Source organism: Dipodomys ordii, unplaced genomic scaffold (genome assembly GCF_000151885.1).
Source record: "Dipodomys ordii isolate 6190 unplaced genomic scaffold, Dord_2.0 Scaffold67, whole genome shotgun sequence".
Taxonomy (NCBI): Eukaryota; Metazoa; Chordata; class Mammalia; order Rodentia; family Heteromyidae; genus Dipodomys; species Dipodomys ordii.
Genome location: NW_012267283.1, coordinates 1,416,551 through 1,434,566, shown reverse-complemented (window position 1 = coordinate 1,434,566; position 18,016 = coordinate 1,416,551). Strand labels below are relative to the sequence as shown.

The 18,016-nt window shown below is 39.8% G+C and overlaps 1 protein-coding gene and 1 long non-coding RNA gene across 2 annotated transcripts in view; both read right to left on the bottom strand.

Moving 5' to 3' along the window:
* Window positions 1-2,027, bottom strand: part of Lpar1 (lysophosphatidic acid receptor 1) — a 126,901-nt gene extending 124,874 nt beyond the window's left edge. Inside the window, exon 1 of the mRNA XM_013023313.1 lies at window positions 81-2,027. The gene's annotated coding sequence lies outside the window, so the exon portion shown is untranslated. The remainder of the gene's footprint in view (window positions 1-80) is intronic.
* The window catches only part of LOC105990818, a 153,050-nt gene continuing 137,061 nt past the window's right edge, over window positions 2,028-18,016 (bottom strand). The window contains exons 3-5 of the long non-coding RNA XR_001175334.1: window positions 3,739-3,849; window positions 2,793-2,957; window positions 2,028-2,272 (exon numbers count right to left, since the gene is read on the bottom strand). This is a non-coding gene — a long non-coding RNA (uncharacterized LOC105990818). The remainder of the gene's footprint in view (window positions 2,273-2,792; window positions 2,958-3,738; window positions 3,850-18,016) is intronic.

Here is an 18,016-nt window from a genome sequence, read left to right as displayed (position 1 = left end):
CCCCCCCCAGCCCCGGTGCGGACACGCCCACCTCCCCCTGCACGCCGGGCCACCCGCGCCTCGACCCCTCCCGCACTCACCCGAGCGCCCCGGGACAGCCTGCAGGACTCCGCCGTGCTCTCTGCACCGTGAATCGGCTCGTCCATCCCCATGTGGAAAGCTCTGGAAAACATCCTGCGCCCCCCCCTCCACCCCTTCCCGCAAAATCCCGAGTGTCAGGCCTCACTCTCTCCCAACGCCAGTTTCTAATCTTTCCGGAAGGCGCAAAGTTTCTCCGCGCTCAGCCCTGGCTGCAGGCGGCCACACAGAGTGGACTTTGCTCGAAGAAAGGCGGCTAAAGATTCTGCCTCGGATTTTTTTTTTATGTCCCCCAGACTCCAGACCAAAAACAACTGCTGCCTTCTGCAATCTTCGTTTTCCAGACCCAGGAATATACATTTCTCTTCCCCCTTCCCTCGCGGAATTAACTTTGCCAGGGCAAACCATCAATTTTCCCTAAGAGTAATGTAAGGGTGGGGACGGCACACCTGGAGGTGTGGGCGGGAGCTGCCTGCCGGCCCTACGCGAGGCCTTGGGGCGCTCAGCGGAGGGGGCCAGCTCCTGGAGCCCATCCTGGTGCTTTGAGAGCACCCAGCGGTGGGAGGAGGTGGGTCTCTGGCCATACCATCCTAACCACCCACCTCCCTCCTCTGGCTTGCCAGGGTGCCTGGAGTCATCCCAATTCTCTGCCTCCCGTGTGCCACCAGGGTTGCCTCATCAATTGTAGCTGCTTTGGGAACAAAAGCTTCATCAGCTCAGGCATGGAATGGCACAGGGCACTGCCCACGCCTCAGGACTGTTTCAGCCCACTGTGTCTCCGACAGCCAGGGAGTGCTGCTGTCTTGGTTGTAATCCTGGACTCTGAGGCTGAGGGCACCACCAACCCTGGAGCTAGAGTTGGAGGGGGGGGGTGTACCTTAAGGCTTCTTGCAGCAGATGGAAACTTCTCAAGCCACTGGTGAGTGACGGGTTGAAGGCATCATGATCATTTCACGCCATTCACTGCTGAGAACCTTGACCCAACTCAGGATGCTCAAAGCTGAGTCCTATTGATTATTTACTTCCCAAAGCTGAGTCCTGGCTATTGATCACTTACTTCCCAAAGCTGAGTCCTTTCTAAAACCATTGTTCTGGTTTCTTTTTGAAGATCAGCTTTTTAAAGACTCTGCTTTCTCTCTTTTCCTACCAATTTATGATTCTTTTCACAATAATTGACTTCAAATGTGAATCATTAATTTTTGATACATGCATAGTGCTATGTTTGTATACAGCCCTCAGAAATGCATATAAATGCACACACATATAAATATTAAAAAACATTCACTTACCTTGCAAATAAATATAAAATAAAATATAAATATAGAATCACTCCCTTATCTTACAAATAATGACAGGGGTTGAGCTTAAACTCTAAGGGATATTATATTAAGATGAATAGAAAAATGTTCAATATAAACCTTAAAAAGTATATATTGGTTATATGAAAAAGGCTTTTACTTTAACTAGAAAAGTCCCTTATTTGCTATTTTTCCCCATGCTTCACTTTTTTACATGCTTCATTTACTAGGTTTTTCAATATCAATACTTCTATGGCTAATGAAGAGAAAAAATGTTTTAAAATTATTTCCATGGTTAGCCTTTCCCCAACTATCAAAGACACAATGCAAATGTAATTTCTGCTTGAGTTTCGTTCTTCCTTTCCTTTCTTAATAGTACTGGATTTGAACTCAGAACCTTGTTCTTGTTGGGGAGGTGTTCCACCACTTGACCTACACTCCCAGCCCTTTTTGCTTTCATTAATTCTCAAATAGGGCCTCAATTTTCACCCAGACTGAGGTTCTCCTGTTTATATTTCCTGTGTAGCTGGAATGACAGCTGTGTATCACTTGAGATGGGGTCTCAAAACCTGGTCAGATAGGTTCAGATAGGGGCTCAACTTTTTGCCAGGGATAGCCTCAAAAGATGAAGCAAGTAGCTAGGATTACAGATGTGAGATTTTTAGCACTAGGCTTGAATATTTAAAAATATATTGATTTTTATGCCTTGTATTCCTAAGGAATGCAGTGGCTTCCACACCAGATACATTTTAACTACTATGCAGTCTTTTCTAGCTACAAGCAGGATCATCTGTCCTAACAGGGTATGAGTATTCAGGAATATGTTAGAGGATGTCAGTGTACCTAAATGGTAGAACTCTTGTCTAGCATGTCAAGGCCCTTGGTTCTTATCAGCACTGAAAGAAAGAGGAGGAAAGGAGGAGGAGGGAGAGGGGGAGGGAGAAAGGGAGGAGGGAAAGGAGAGTCAAGAAGAAAGAGAACATTATTTGCTGTGAAACATTTTATCTCTTATTTATTTTGCTCTGCCATGGCCTAAATGAACTGGAGAACACAAACTCAAAGGTCAGCCTGGCTAGACTTGTATTTCTGACAAGCATAGGCCTGTCTCAGGGAGACTGCCTCCACAGCTTGCTTTAGGTCAATAACTTTACAATCAAAAGTAGATCATTGTGTGTGCAGTATAAAAGGGGAAAATGAGATACAATACAAAACCTGCACACAGACTAACCCATCTACACTAGTGTCACGTTCTCAGTGAAGCTGCTTTCTAGTCTGTAAAAATGGGGCTACACCCATACAATCTAATTTATAGGGCTCCAGGTTGTCTTTATCAAAGTGAGATAAAGTATTTGAATAGGTTCCTTAAATCACTAACTGGAGGAAGTTATTTTAAGGGAAATAAAAAAGGGGACTCACCTTGATTCACTTGATTCATGTTTTCTCCTGTCCAGAATCTTCTTTTGGTCATTCAAATTTATTCCTTGAAGAGTCATCCTAATGTTTTCTGTCCTAAACTTTCTCTCCTGTTCTCTGCTAAGGTGCATTTCTCAAGATCTGTTTCTGTAAATAGTTTCAACAGAGCTAAAAAGCAATTGGTGTCATCAAGCATGAGAGAGAGAAAAAAATGTATATATATATATATGTGTGTGTGTCCAGAGAAAATGTTTGATGATGGACATACTAGCAGCATTTTTATATTCATATGTTAAAGAATACTATAGACTCTGTCAGATTATTGATATTAATCAGGAACATTTCCTTTGGATTGAAAAATTAGCTATCACTGCCTGTGGCACTATTATTTGTTCAAAAGGGTTTGCCAAGTCTCCCAATTCTCTTTTTCTTCCCTATGTTACCTTCCCTATGGCAAAAATAAAATAAAATAAACAATAAAAATTAAATAAAAAATAAACCTAGAGAGTAACCATCATCACAGAGATCAGTTGAAAACTTTCCCTCCGGTTTATTAAATAGAGATTGGTTCAAAAAATATTTTTGATATATTCAAAGAATATATTTTAGTGAGGCAATATGCTGAAAGAATTCAGTCTCCTAGAGAAAAGGTTTTCAATTTCCCCAGGTACAGGTTCTATCCTTCTTCAAGCTGGGTATTAGAATCTCCTGAGTTTCTCCCAGTGTTTAAAACCATTTTCCTTAGAAAACCTTTCTATTTTAAAAGGCCAAAGATAGTGGTGGGCAGGGCAGCCCAATTTAGACTTAAAAAGCAACATTAGAGAAGAAACCGCAAAGGAGACTGCAGAAACAGGGACTCAAAGTTAGAGCTACATGCACACCAGCCTGGCAGCTACCATGTGGTCAGGGCCCCAGTGAGCTGTTTCAGAAACAGGGACTGGGTACTCACCTTTGTGATCTCATATATTTGCATAAATAACGCAGGTAATGTTTGAAATAGACCAAGGGCTAACAAATCCTGTCTCTGCTGTCTCCTTTATCCAAGTAAAAAGGTTTAGCTCTGAAAGCAAGGAAAAGGAAAAGAATTTAGAAAAATAAATAAAAGTAATTGCAACCCCTCTGTACAGTATTTTCACAATAAAAAATAAAAATAATAAAAAAAGAAAAATGAATAAAATTATATATACAACTTGAACATTAAAAGTAGACCAAGATACAAAGAAATGATAGAAAGGTTGAACCAAACAAACTGCTAGGTGTTTTTTGCTCTGTTTTCTTTTGTTTTTGTGCCAGTCTTGGGGCTTGAACTCAGGGCCTGGGCACTGTCCCTGACCTTTTGTTGCTCAAGGCTAGCATTCTACCACTTGAGTCACAGCTCCATTTCTGGCTTTTTGGTGGTTGACTGAAGGTAAGAATCTTAAAAACTTTTCCTGCCTAGGCAGGCTTTAAACCATGAACTTCAGCTCTCAGCTTTTGAGTATCGCTAATTAGAGGCATAATCCACCAGCACTGAGGGAAATGCTAGTTTTATAAAAAATAAAATAAAATAAAACACTAGTAAAATAGATCAATTTCTATAAAGCCAACAGTGACAATAGAGAAAAGAAATAAGACTTTTTTTCAAGTGCTGGAGGTTTAGTAACCATGATCAGAGCCAGAGGGGGTGGGATCATACCAAGGATAGAAGAGTGGCCCTTTGGCAGGCTCAAGCCGGAAGGAGCTAGTTCTGCTTTTTAGGGTAGAAACTAAACCTTAGTGGACATAGATATTTTAAATAATAAGCAAGTATTATAAAACATATAGAATTTTTTAAATGATGAAGGTGAATGTAATTTAAACCATTATTGAATTTGAAAGTTGTATGGGTTTTTTATAGTTTTTTTTTTTTTTTTGGTGTTTTGAGATGGAGTCTTATTGTGTAACCCAGCCTGGAGGGCTTCTTTCCTCTGCTTCCCAAGTGCAGAGATTACAAGTTTGTATGACCCTGCTTAGCTTTTCTTTCTTTTTTTTTAAGACAATCTTGCTGTATTGTTCTTTTTTTGTATGTTTTTTATTATAAAAAATACTGTACAGAGGGGTTACAGTTACATGAACAAGGTAATGAGTACACTGGAACTCTCTGTTAGCTATCTTTGGTCTGGAGACTCACCTGTATTCAACTCTGACTACTAGGATTACAGTATGCCACCATTTCCATTTTACAAGCATTATTCTTAATGTTAATTCAATAGACACTTCCTTTTAAAGTTAATAAAACAAAAAATAGCTTTGGCCATATATACTCCACAGTTTAGTGAAGCCCTTGCCAACATAATAAAAGAAGAATAAAAAGAATCTACACAGTTTAAGAATTAAGAGAAAAGAAAAATATGATTTATGAAATGCAAGCAAATTTAATAAAGGATTATGTTCAATATAAGAACTTAGCAACATTCTTGAATAGAAGATCAATATGTAAAAAAAAAGTCCCAGCTTTTATTCTAAAAAAGTACTACTTACAATAGCAACATGTCATATCATAACTTGGGTAAAAGACTAGTGTCTGTGTGAAGAAAATTAGGCCATTTTATTAATATACATAATAAAAAGATACACCAAATTTGTGGGTGAAAAAATTCTGTATATAAAATACACTGGGAGGGCAGGGAAGGTAGCTCAGTGGTAGAGCGCTTGCCTTGCATGCCTGAGGCCCTGGGTTCAATTCCTCAGCACCACATAAGCAAAAAGAAAAAAGCCAGAAATGGCGCTGTGGCTTGAGTGGTAGAACACTAGCCTTGAGCTGAAGAGCTGAGGAACAGCACCCAGGCCCAGAGTTCAGGCCCCACAACTGGACAAAAAAAAAAACAAAAATAAATAAATAAATAAATAAAATAAAATACACTGGGGCAGAGTGCTTGCCTAGCATGCATGAAGCCCTGGGTTCCATTCCTCAATACCACATAAACAGAAAAGGCCACTGTGGCTCAAGTGGTAGCTAGCCTTGAGCAAAAGAAGCTCAGGGATAGTACCCAGGCCCTGAGTTCAAGCCCCAAGACTAGCAGGCAAACAAACAAACAACAAAAAACCACTAGGCCAGGTGCTGGTGGTTCACACCTGTAATCCTAGCTCCTCAGGAGTCTGAGGTCTGAGGATCATGGTTCATAGCCAGTCCAGACGAGAAAATCTGTGAGATTCTTCTCTCCACTTAACCACCAGAAAATGGAAGTGTTGCTGTGGCTTAAAGGGGTAGAGTGCTAGCCTTGAGCTGAAGAGCTCAGGGACAGCACACAAGCCCAGAGTTCAAGCCTAAGGACAAAAACAAACAAACATACAAAACAAAACACTGTACTTTGCATTGTAATAATTTCACAAACCTGGATAAAGTAACTCTAAAATCTATGTAGAAGGGGAGAGACTAGGAATAACCAAGGGAATTCTTTTTTTTTTTTTTTTTGCCAGTCCTGGGGTTTGAACTCAGGGTCTGGGCACTGTCCCTGAGTTTCTTTTGCTCAAGGCTAGCACTCTACCACTTGAGCCACAGCTCCACTGCCGGCTTTTTCTGTTTTTGTGGCACTGCATGCTAGGCAAGCACTCTACCACTAAAGGCAAGCACTCTACCACTAAGCCACATTCTCATTACTAGCCCAAGGGAATTCTTAAAGACTACAACTGGCTTGAGGACAAATAATATAATGAAAGGTTCAAAAGCAGAACTACATATAAGTGACCAATGACCAATGAGTTGATGAAAACTGATATGACAAACATGTTTCATTTAATGATGCTGAGATGATTGACACATATGTAGAAAAAAAATCAGATCCCTACCTCACACCATTTTAGGGGTTTTTAATGAGTTGAAAACGTTAATTTTTTAAGTAAAATTTTCACATATTTAGAATATCTGCATCCTTTCAGAACAGAGAAGAATTCTGTACACAATGTGCAAAAAATTATCTGTTCCTTTCTTTCATATAAAATATGACTTGTTGAAGAGTTTTTGTGAGATGTTGTAACCGACAGGTCGTCTGCCTCAAGTGATGCAATGAGTAATTGAAGGATTGTGAACAGTATTGTCCATTCTATACAAGAGTGAGGAAGAGACATTTTCTGCAATGTGTGATTTATTGTCATTCCTGTTGTTTTGCTTCCATGGCCCTTGATACCTTCCAGAACAAAGCAGAACAAGTAGGGGCTAATGTTCCTTCAGCAGGAGGCTCTGAATTTTCCCTTTGAGAAGGTAAGCAAAGTTATGAAACTGTTACACAGACATACAGAGTATTTATGTTCTGGAAGAGGCATCTAGCTATACTATATGTTCTGACCTACTTGGGCACTAACTAGTTTACATTCACTCACATTTTTAAAATGTAATCACCAGGGTTCCGCGGTGTTCTTTATCTGTGACTGTGTGGATCAGACAAAAGGATTCAAATGATCAACTCTCTACAGCATTAGAGAGCGTTAGCAAGCTAGGGAGATGTCAAACCTTTGCACACACTCCGCTGGATTAAGCACTGATTATATCTAAGCAAATGTCTCTGACAACCCTCCCCCCCCCACACACACATTTCTCTGCCAAGAGCAGAGAGAATAAATTCCAAAAGCAACACACACACATAAACATACACACACATACGTGGACACACATAGACTAGTCAGCAACATTTGAGAGCAAATTACTAATATACTCACAATACATGAAATTCTAAGTGCTGGTGGCTCACACATGTAATTCTATCTACTTAGGAGGTTGAGATTTGAGTATCAAGGCCCAAAGATAACCCAGGCCCATGAGAGTTTTATCTCCAATTAACCAGCAAAATGCTGGAAGTAAAAGTGTGGCTCAAGTCGTAGAGCACTATCAAGAACACAAGGCCCTGAGTTTGAGCCCCTGTACTGTCATGTGCATGCACACACACACACACACACACACACATGTACACCTACACACATGCACGTGCATATTTCGGAGATGCAGTGGGAGCAGAATAAAGGAAGAGGATAACAAATTAACCTTGATAAAATATGTTGGTGAGCTTAATATCTCTGATCTCTAAAAAAATGAAAGAGAGAAAGAAAAGAAGGGAGGGAAGGAAGGAGGGATAGGCAGAGAGAGAAAGGAAGGGAAGAAGGACAAGGAAGGAAGGAAGGAAGGAAGGAAGGAAGGAAGGAAGGAAAGAAGGAAGGAAGGAGGGAAGGAAGGAAAGGAAGAAGGAAGGAAGGAGGGAAGGAAGGAAGGAATTGAAAAGTATGAAAAATTATATTTACAGCACTTTAGAGGGACTTAAAGTTCTTGAAAGACTGACAGTGAAAATAAATAGACTTCTTTCCAGAGATAGCTCTGCACTGACTTGTAGAAATTTAGACTCAGAAAGCATGGACTTCACCCATTAGGGACAAGTTTTGGCAAGTACAAATTAAACTGAATATCATAATCAATTCCAAAATGAACTTGAATGAACATGATCCTCCCCTTCATAGCTCTTCAACCATAAAGGATAGATAAGAGATTGAATTCCTGTTCATTTCCATAGCAGGAATGCTGAGCCAGTCTTTATCAGCAATGACACCATTAGACAATGAATGACGTGGCCCTCAGGAAGGCTGGGCCTGGGCATGACCACATAGACCTGTATTTAGAAAGCTCATCTGTCTAGTGTTACTTTTGAATATCTAAGGTGCCAGGGATAGAGAATAACTCTGAACCCCTAGTAAGAACTAATCTTAAAGGAAACCAAATTGACCTGGTCAACTTGCCAAGTTTGGCTAGGTTGGGCTAGGTTGGGCTTCTTCCAACTTAGAAGGATTAACAGTTCATAGTCTGGATATATCATTACCTTTGGAATGTCTGATCCACAGGCCTAGAATCCTGAATAACATACAACCCAGGGCATTGTTTATAGGGAAATAAAGTCCATGTGATCTCAGCATATTCTCTACCATTCTGAAGCTTTCTGCTGAGAGATGGACCAACTTGGAGAAGGCAAGGGTGGGAACTACCTTTCAGGATATAATATTTGCACTGGGCCAGAGACTTTCATATAGTATTGTGTCTTCAACGAGGGGAAAAAAGGACACACAAACCAAGAAGATAAAGGCAAAAATGGCCCCACTTGCCATCACTACCACTGGGATGTTTGTCTTCTCTCTGTACCACTAGGGTTCTTTAGGGTTAGAGCTGCTACATTTTCCTTAGGGGACAACGCTAATGTCTTGGTGCCATAAGCCGTGATTGAATTTTGGGGTCCTTGTGTTTAGAGACAGAAGTATGACCAACAACCTTTCTGGGATAATTCACTCTGATTATTACTAGGAGGAGATAGAGATGCTGTTATTAAAATGGAAGCAGGGAAATATGTGTAAGACTCCTTTGGGCATGGCTTCAGTGTCTACTGATACTCTTTTAACCAATTGTGACTATGAATAGGAAAACACAGCAACTACAAAAATAAAGTACTGGTACCAAGGACACAGACTGCTGAGGAATAGGGGTTTAGGTCCAGCAGAAGGCCAAGTTATGAAGCCTGGCAAAGGTGTTTAACTGAGGGTTTGAAGGATCAGCATGCACAATAGGGGAGGAATAGGATGGGTACCAATTGTGTTCCTCGGACTAAGTGCACTAATGAAAACAGTCAATCCTACTACTAACCTTCTTCTAAGTTTTCCCTCCAGATTCCTGGAGGAATTGCTTCCTCAACAAACTTAGAGACAGATCCATGTAGAGCAAAGGGTAAGATTATGGCAGACAGGGATATGTACTATTCTAATCTCCTTCAAGGGACCAGTCGGGGGAAAGTGTAGTTAGCTGATAGACTACAGTAGTTAGCACCTTCTCAGTCCTTTCTAGCTTTAGAGATGAGGTTGTATACTAACTGGACTATTCCTTCAGCCAGTGACTGGGCACCTAGTAAAAATCAAGAGTATTCTCTTCTCATGACAACCAATGACTAATTAAAGACAGGCCTAGCCATTTCTGTCCAATGATAAACATCTCTAATGGGCTACCTTTGCTCCCAAGATCCATCTTGGGCTAGCAAAGACTTTATAGGATCTACAACTTGATCTGATGTTATTCCCTGCCCCATATTTCTTCTCCACCTTTTCCTTTCATAGATATTACTCTTCAACAACCCCACTATATTCTCTTTTTTCTTGTTTCCCCCCCCCCCCCCGTATGCTGGTACTGGGTCTTGAAGTTAGAGTCTTGCATTCTTGCCTGGCTTTTTCATTTAAGGCTTATACACTACCACTTGAGCCATGACTCCATTTCATCCTCTAAACTCTTAACTAGCTTCACTATTTGTTTCTTAGAGAAAACCAGACCTTTCCATGTATCTTCAATAGTTAATGTCCTACTTAAGTCATTCAATTATCTTTAAATACATTTTATTTAATAGTCTTTTGATTGAGATTTCCAAATGGCCTGACTTGGAATTGTTATAATATTTTCTTAAGTGTATCTTACCCTTTCATTTATCCTAATGCTGTAGATTGTTTTTTGTAAACACAATTTGCTTTGCTAACGGTCATTTTCTAATCTCTAAACAAAGAAACAGATTTAAGATATATTAATCCTATTCACTCATTGCTGTGTAATCATTCATTGTTTTGTGCATGGTCAAATCCTTTATACTGATCTTAGGTTTATTGTCTTACTCTCTTTAGTTTCTGGTGCTGAATGCGTAACCAAGTTTGTTTTTTTTTTGATTTTTTAAAAATTTTATTTATTTATTTTTTATTGTGAGAATACTGTACAGAGGAGTTACAATTACATGGGCAAGATAACCAGTACATTTCTTATCAAGCGTTGTTGCCTCCTCTTTGTTTCCCCTTCCCATCCCTTCCCATACTCCCCCCAAGTTTATTTTCTTTTTGGAAATAAATAGTAAATGCTCTTAACTTGGTTTACACCTCTAGCACTTGAGCTGTGGTCTGAATGCTTAGGTCCTCTTCAAATTCCCATGTTGAATTCTAATAATGAGGGTGATAGTATTAAAAGGTGGGGTGTTTGGGAGGTGATTCTGTCTATTCTCTCATGAACAGGATTAGTGGCCTTATATAAGAGGCCTCAAAGAGCTACCCTGCCAGTTCTGCCATGTGAGAGCAGCACAAGAAGACACTATCTGTGAACCAGAAAAAAGGCCTTCACCAGACACAATCTTTCAGTATTTTGACCTTAGAATTCCCAATCTCTAGAATTATGAGTAATATGCTCTTGTTGTTTAAAAGCCATCCACACCCATAAAATATATGCAATTATTATTAGTCAATTAAAAACATATTTTGTAAGGCCTGGAAGGGCACATGCTAAGGAAGCACTCTACCGCTGAACCTTTAACATTTTTTATGCTACTGTTTAGTCCATTTTATTATGGAAACCCAAGTGGTCCAAGACATTAGTATATATTTAGTATTTACATATATTAGAAATTTTTGTTCTTTTTGAGAGAAAAGGAGTGCAGAAGGAAGAGAGGGAAAAAAAGGAAGGAAGGAAAGAAGGAAGGAAGGAAGGAAGATAGGGAAGGAAGGGAAGAAGGAAGGAGAGAAGGAGGGCCATTGAAACCTTGATACCAACTAAAATAAACCTTTAACTATAGGTCATATTCCATAGTAAAGGGGAAAAGAAAATAAACTTATAAAATTGAGTTATGAGCTGGGCACTGGTGGCTCACGCCTGTAGTCCTAGCTACTCAGGAGGCTGAAATCTAAGCATCACTGTTCCAAGGCAGTTCAGACAGGAAAGTCCATCAGACTCTTATCTCCTAGAAACTACTCAAATAAAAGCTGGACGTGGCACTGTGGCTCAAGTGGTAGAGTGCTAGCTTTGAACACTGAGAAGCTCAGGGACTGAGCCCAGGCCCTGAGTTCAAGCCCCATGACCAGCAAAAAAAAAAAAAAGACAGTTATGCAAAAACCTATGAAATGTTATTACTTTGTGTGGTTCAAGTTTTTTTTCCATTAAAGTTTTTAAAGTAAAACAAGAGCTACCTAAATATCTCATTGCAAATCCATTTAGAGGATCACTGCTTACCATTAAGCCTATATCCAGCCTATGAAGCAGGACACTTCTTTTAAAAGATATTTTTTAAGATTTTCTTAACAAATTTCTTTCTGAAATACTAAAATGTCCTTCTACCTAATCTTTTTCCTTACAAATATATTTGAAGTTTCCTTCTTTGTGTGTGCTCATGGAAAAAAAAATAATAGACCTGAATTTGTAATTGTAACAAAGGAACTGGAGTGGGGGAAACCCTCTTCTGGTAATACTAATCAGCCACAAGTGCCCAGGGTAAAAACTTCCTGCATGAAAGCTTTGTGCCTGGAGGTGGGGTTGGGTCACTACGCCTGTACAATAACCACCCCCACAAACAACATATGAATGCCAGATGGTTGGAGCTGTTCCATTAAGAAACTGATGTTTTCATTGTTTGGAGCTTGATTTTGTAGCTCTCTCCATATAGTGATGTGATTGCAGCTTTTAGAAACTTGGAAAGAGAGAGAGAGCTTTCCCATAAATTATTCCACCGTTGAATGTGGAAGTGGGGCGGGCTGATTAGCCTGTTTTTCCATTACTATGTCATTCCCACTTTCTTACTCACATGTGGATAATTTAGGCTGGGTTCATAAAAGAACATGTGGGCTTTGTGCTTCGGTTGTTTCTTCAAGGAACTTGCTACTGAATAATGCTTCTCTCCCTTTGTGTGCTGAATATTTATGTATGAATTTTCATGAAAAAAATAATGATCATCATCACGGAAGTAATTTTATATGTATATGGCCATTCTGTTACTTTTATAGCTCTTAAAATACTCTAAACATTTTTACACCTACTAACTCATCTAAGCATCACATCAATGCTGAGAGGCCAATATTATTATTATTTCCAATTTATAAATGGAGAAATTGATAGATAATGAAGTCAAGTTACTGATCTAATATCAAATAGACAGAGTAAGTCATAGCATTAAGATTTTTAACCCAGTCAGTGTTCTTAATCTCCTCCACATACATTGAATTAAGTTCCTCTTAATCTAACTTTGCTGCAAGATGACAATGTTAAAACTACAATCTCTGCTCCCTAACTAGTCCCCATTAGTGATATCAGTCTTGCTATTATTTTGAGATATGCCCTGTCAGTTTCAAGCCCTGGAGAATATCTACCTATCAATAGGACTAATCTTAAATGAATCTTGGAAAGATCTGTTCAGTTATTGGGACAATTAAATGCTTGATTTCCTACAATTCTTTTACAAACTATTATTATAATGGATGATTTCCACTTATCTATGTCAATACATAACTTGTGTGTGTGTGTGTGTATGTGTGTGTGTGTGTGTGTGTGCCAATTCTGTGGCTTGACTGAACTCAGGGCCTCACAGTTTTACTTGGCTTTTTCTGCTCAAAGCTGCTGCTCTACAACTTGAGCCACACTTCACTTCCAGCTTTATTTTTGCCAGTACTGGAGCTTGAACTCTGGGCCTACGAGATATCCCTGACCTCCTTTTTTGCTCCAGGCTAGCTCTCTACCACTTGAGTCACAGTTCCACTTCCGACTCTTTCTATGATTAATTGGAGATAAGAATATCACGGATTTTCTTACCTGGGCTTGCTTCAAACTATGATCCTCAGATCTCAGCCTCCTGAGTAGCATAGGCATATGAACCTGTAAGGTGTGCTGCTCGTTTCTTGCCAGCTGTTCAATGGTTAACTTGAGATAAGAATCCCATGGACTTCTCTGCTCCTGCTGGCTTTGAACCATGATTCTCAGATCTTAGTCTCCTGTGAGTATGAGCCCCTAGTCCCTGGCCTATGATTTTCTTAGCATTTGCATTAGAAATAAAGTATGGGGTGAAGTTATAGAAAACGGAAACAGTCTGTAAAATCAAACTACAAGAAACAGCCTGGTAAATACTGTGATATAATTCACTGTCACTAGGTCCTAGTGGGAAAATAGATGCTCGCCTGCAAGGGGAGGCCATGGAGATATGATAGCCACAAACATGTGGGCTATGACACTGCAAGAGGATGATTTGGGTAAATTAGTTGTTTGAAAGGTTTAAAGAATTTCCTTACTTAAAAGCAAGTATTTAAGAGTCATCCTAAAATTATTCAGAAGTATCAACTCCACAGGTCACTGGATTAGCAGGCATTTGTGATTTTGTCACCTGATATCCTTGCTCCCTTTGGTCAATAGCACCATGTTTTTCTTTCTACTGTGTGGTGGGGTGTTAACCTTTTGCTCTGGATGCAGCATATAATGTGGTCCTGGTCATTCAGAGCACTCAACTCTGTAGTTGCACTGATTTATTTTAAGATGAGCAAGGGATGAGGCAAGGCAATGGAGCAATGATCTTGGATTCTTTTGTTGGTGGCGATAAGAAAGAGATTTGCTCTCCATTAGGGCTGTAGTTAGAACTCTGAATCTGAAAGTTTGAAATGTTAGAAACTACTAGAATGAGGACTGGCAAAGGAGCAAGCCAACACCCAGAAAAGTAGCATTGACAAACATACTTTGATATTGTATTTGACCTCCTGGATCAAGCAGTATCATCTACAATGTGTCCCCTGGACTTTTATATTACATGAGCCAATGCATTCCTCTATTTATTTAACACTGTTATATTTTTCTCTCAGTATCCAAGACATTCTCAGGGGAGGAGAAAACTCAGAAGTCCTGGACCATTTGGAGAAAGATTATCTTGTGTTCTTTTGTGCAGTGGGGGATGGAGGGGGCAGAGCCTCTGAAGAAGGCCCAGGGTAGAACAAAAGGGCTGAGATTTGAGAAGAGCCCTGACTACAGCTCACCTTTTAGAACATAACTTAGATTTCCTCTTCTACAAAGGCAAAAAATAAAAAGCAAAAATATTCTGTACTTTACACCAAGACATTTTGGTGGTGAATAGAAAATAATCTCCACAGTTGATTCCAATAAGTAAAAAACAATGAAGTTTTCTGTTATTGTGTGAGAGGTCAAAGACTCCCTTTTTGGCCTCTGAGCCATAGCTAACTTTAAGCTCTCAGGAAACCATGATTGAGTTGGATCTCCGTACTTCTCAGGAGATTCATTTTCCTAGAGATGAGCATGGTGGGGAGGACTGCTAGTGGTCATCAGAAATCCTTTCTTCTCTTCTTTCCTGCTAATAGAATTTTAGTGGGGCCCCTGGATGTGCCGCCAGAGCCTCCATTTCTCAGCCAGTTGTGATCATATGATTAATTCTCACCAACAGTGTGGAAGATTGTTGAGTGGAAGAGTATCATGCAACTTTCCATAAGATTTGGCTGAAAAAAAATGTCTGTGATCTCTCTTTGATGTAATTCAAACATGGAGCAAAACACTCTAGGGATGGATAAAGCAACAAGAGGAACAATGTCCTTGAGTGACTAATTGAAATGGAAAGAACTGCTCCACCCACCTGGACCAATCAACAGTAGATTGTTCAATTGACAGAAATGTCTATATGATTTGAGCCCCTTCTGGGGGTGGGGGGGGGTCGGGGAGGGAGGACAGGAGGAGCTTTTTTTAAAAACAGCATTGTAATGAATGCTTGTTATAAGGCCTTGATTTTGTACATCATTCCCCATAGTCTTCTCTAAGTTTTTAATAATAGATCATTTCCATTCCATAACGTTCCTATTTATTTATTTAGTGATATACTGGGGCTTAAACTCAGTGCCTGAGCACTTTCCCTTTGCTGTTTTGTTCAAGGCTAGCACTCTACCACTTGGGCCATAGATCTACCTGTGTTTTTTTTTGTTCAATTGGAGATAAGAGTCACAGACTTTTCTGCCCTGGTGGCTTCAAGCCATGATTCCCAGATCTCAGGATTACAGGCATGAACCACCAGTGCCCACTTCACCTTATCTTTTAGTTTCAGTTATCTATGATCATATGAAATGTTACATGGGAAATTACAGAAATAAGATTTAAATCTTATATTCTTATAACAGTTCTATTTTAGTTATTGTTCTTAGCCTCTTACTGTGCCTGATTTATAAAAATTAAACTTTATCATGGGTAGAAATCTACTACTATACTGAATATAAAATTTATTAAACTTGGGGATGGGAAGGTGGCTCAGTGGTACAGCGCTTGCCTTGCATGCCTGAGGCCCTGAGTTCGATTCCTCAGCACCACATAAGCAAAAGAAAAAAAGCCGGAAGTGGCACTGGGGCTCAAGTGGTAGAGCGCTAGCCTTGAGCTGAAGAGCTGAGGGACAGCGCCCAGGCCCAGAGTTCAGAGCCCACGACCGGACCCAAAAAAAAACTTGTGACCTATACAGAGAGTGTTCAATTCTAGTGTTTGTTTTTAGAATTTGGTAAAGGCAGCTGAGATAATACAATGGACAAGTGTCTGTAGTTGAATTCGGAAGTAGGCAGTAGTGTGCAAAATTCCACTACTGGAATTTACCACCACAAAATCACATGAGGTAAAACAGCTTAGTTTATCAATAAAACCCTACTCTTGCTTTGTCACCATGGGAACCCCTTCCCACTTCCAAATGACAGCTACATGTCTAATTGGACATTATTGTTCCTGAAATCCGATAAGCAAAGGTTATGTGAGTGTTCAAAGTTAAAAATCATTTAGACACGGAAGAGCAAACTGTAGAATTTCAAATGTTAAGATTTGTACCCGCTAGATACCAGACAGGGCCCAAAGTTGAAAATATAGGTAGTGCTCAAAAAAATTTAACCCCCAAAAAGGAAACCCTCAAAAAAAAACAACAACCCAATTAATAAATGGACTAATGACTTAAAGAGAGACTTCTCAGGATAAGAAGTGAAAATGGCCAGTAGACCCATGAAGAAAATGGTTAACATCTCTGGCCATAAAGGAAATTCAAATAAAAACAACACTGAGATTCCACCTTATCCCAGGTGCTGGGTATAGCGTTTATCAATCTGGTTAGCCTCACTTGGGAAATAACAGTATAAACTGAGTGGGGTCTTGGCAACCAAGAACTCACTGAAAGGGCAGTTCTGAAACTACAATTTAAGTCTGCTTTTGGCCTACACATTTTGAAAAGAAGTGAATTTTCTGTCCCAGCCCTAGGACAGTTACTTTGTCTAAAGATATAAGGATCCTTACATCTTCCTGGCCTATGCAAAGAGGGAAGGGAAGGGATGTTCTCCATGTATTTTTTGTTACTGGTACAGGACCCCGTAGATCGTTGGTTTTTAAACAATAGAGGTTTATTTGACCCATATTTCTGAGCACCGAAAAGTTCAAAAGCCTGGTGCTGACACGGACCTCCATGGTACCTCATAGCAAAGCAGGGAAGGAAGCAAGCCTGTATGAGAGAGAGGATGGGAGTGGGACTTGTCTTTTTATCAGGAACCCACTGCCTCATAACCAACTCACTTTAGCTAAAATCACATTAACCTGTTAGTGAGGTAGAGCCCTTATGACCTAGTCACTTAAAAATACTTTTATTATATATAAGTACTTATAGAGAGGAGTTGCCGTTCACCAAAGCAGTTTATGAATACAGTGCATCTTGATCAATGTCACCCCTTTCAACATTCTCACCCACACCTTCCAAACCATGCCTTCTTTAATTTATCAGTTTATAAATGCAATGTCATCACTTCAACATCTTCACCTCCCCTTCAACCCACATGGCCCTTATGTTTCTCAATTTTGTGGTATATACAATAAACTCTTGCCTGCATTCTCCTTCCTTCTACCCTTCACTCTTCTATTTCTCTCCCCTTGGCCTCACTTTCCCTTTTTGCAAGTACCCATTTCCTGGATATTTCCATTTTGGGGGGTTTTGATTTAGTCTTTCTAAAGAATTACATTATTTGCAGTGTCCATTGAGCCTATTATGCTTCAGTTAATAAATTTATAACCCCTTGCTTACCATCCAGTGTGTTTACTTGTAGATTTATAGGCACATTTTAACTACCTCCAAAGAGAGGGAAAACATACAACGTATGTTTCTCTGGTAAATAATGCTGCAATGAACATGATTGTATTGGTAGCTTTAGTGTGGCCTTGGTTGTGCTCTAATGGATAAATGCCCAAGAGTGAAATTGTTGGGACACAGGGTAGCTCCATGTTGAGATTTTTGAGGAACCTCCATATTGCTTTCCAGAGTGGTTGAACAAGCATACATTCCCACCAACAATGTAATAGAGTTCCCTTTTGGCCACATATAGACCAGCAATTATTATTAGCTTTCTTTTGAATTTCTTTTTTTTTTTTTTTTGTCGGTCGTGGGGCTTGAACTCTGGGCCTGGGC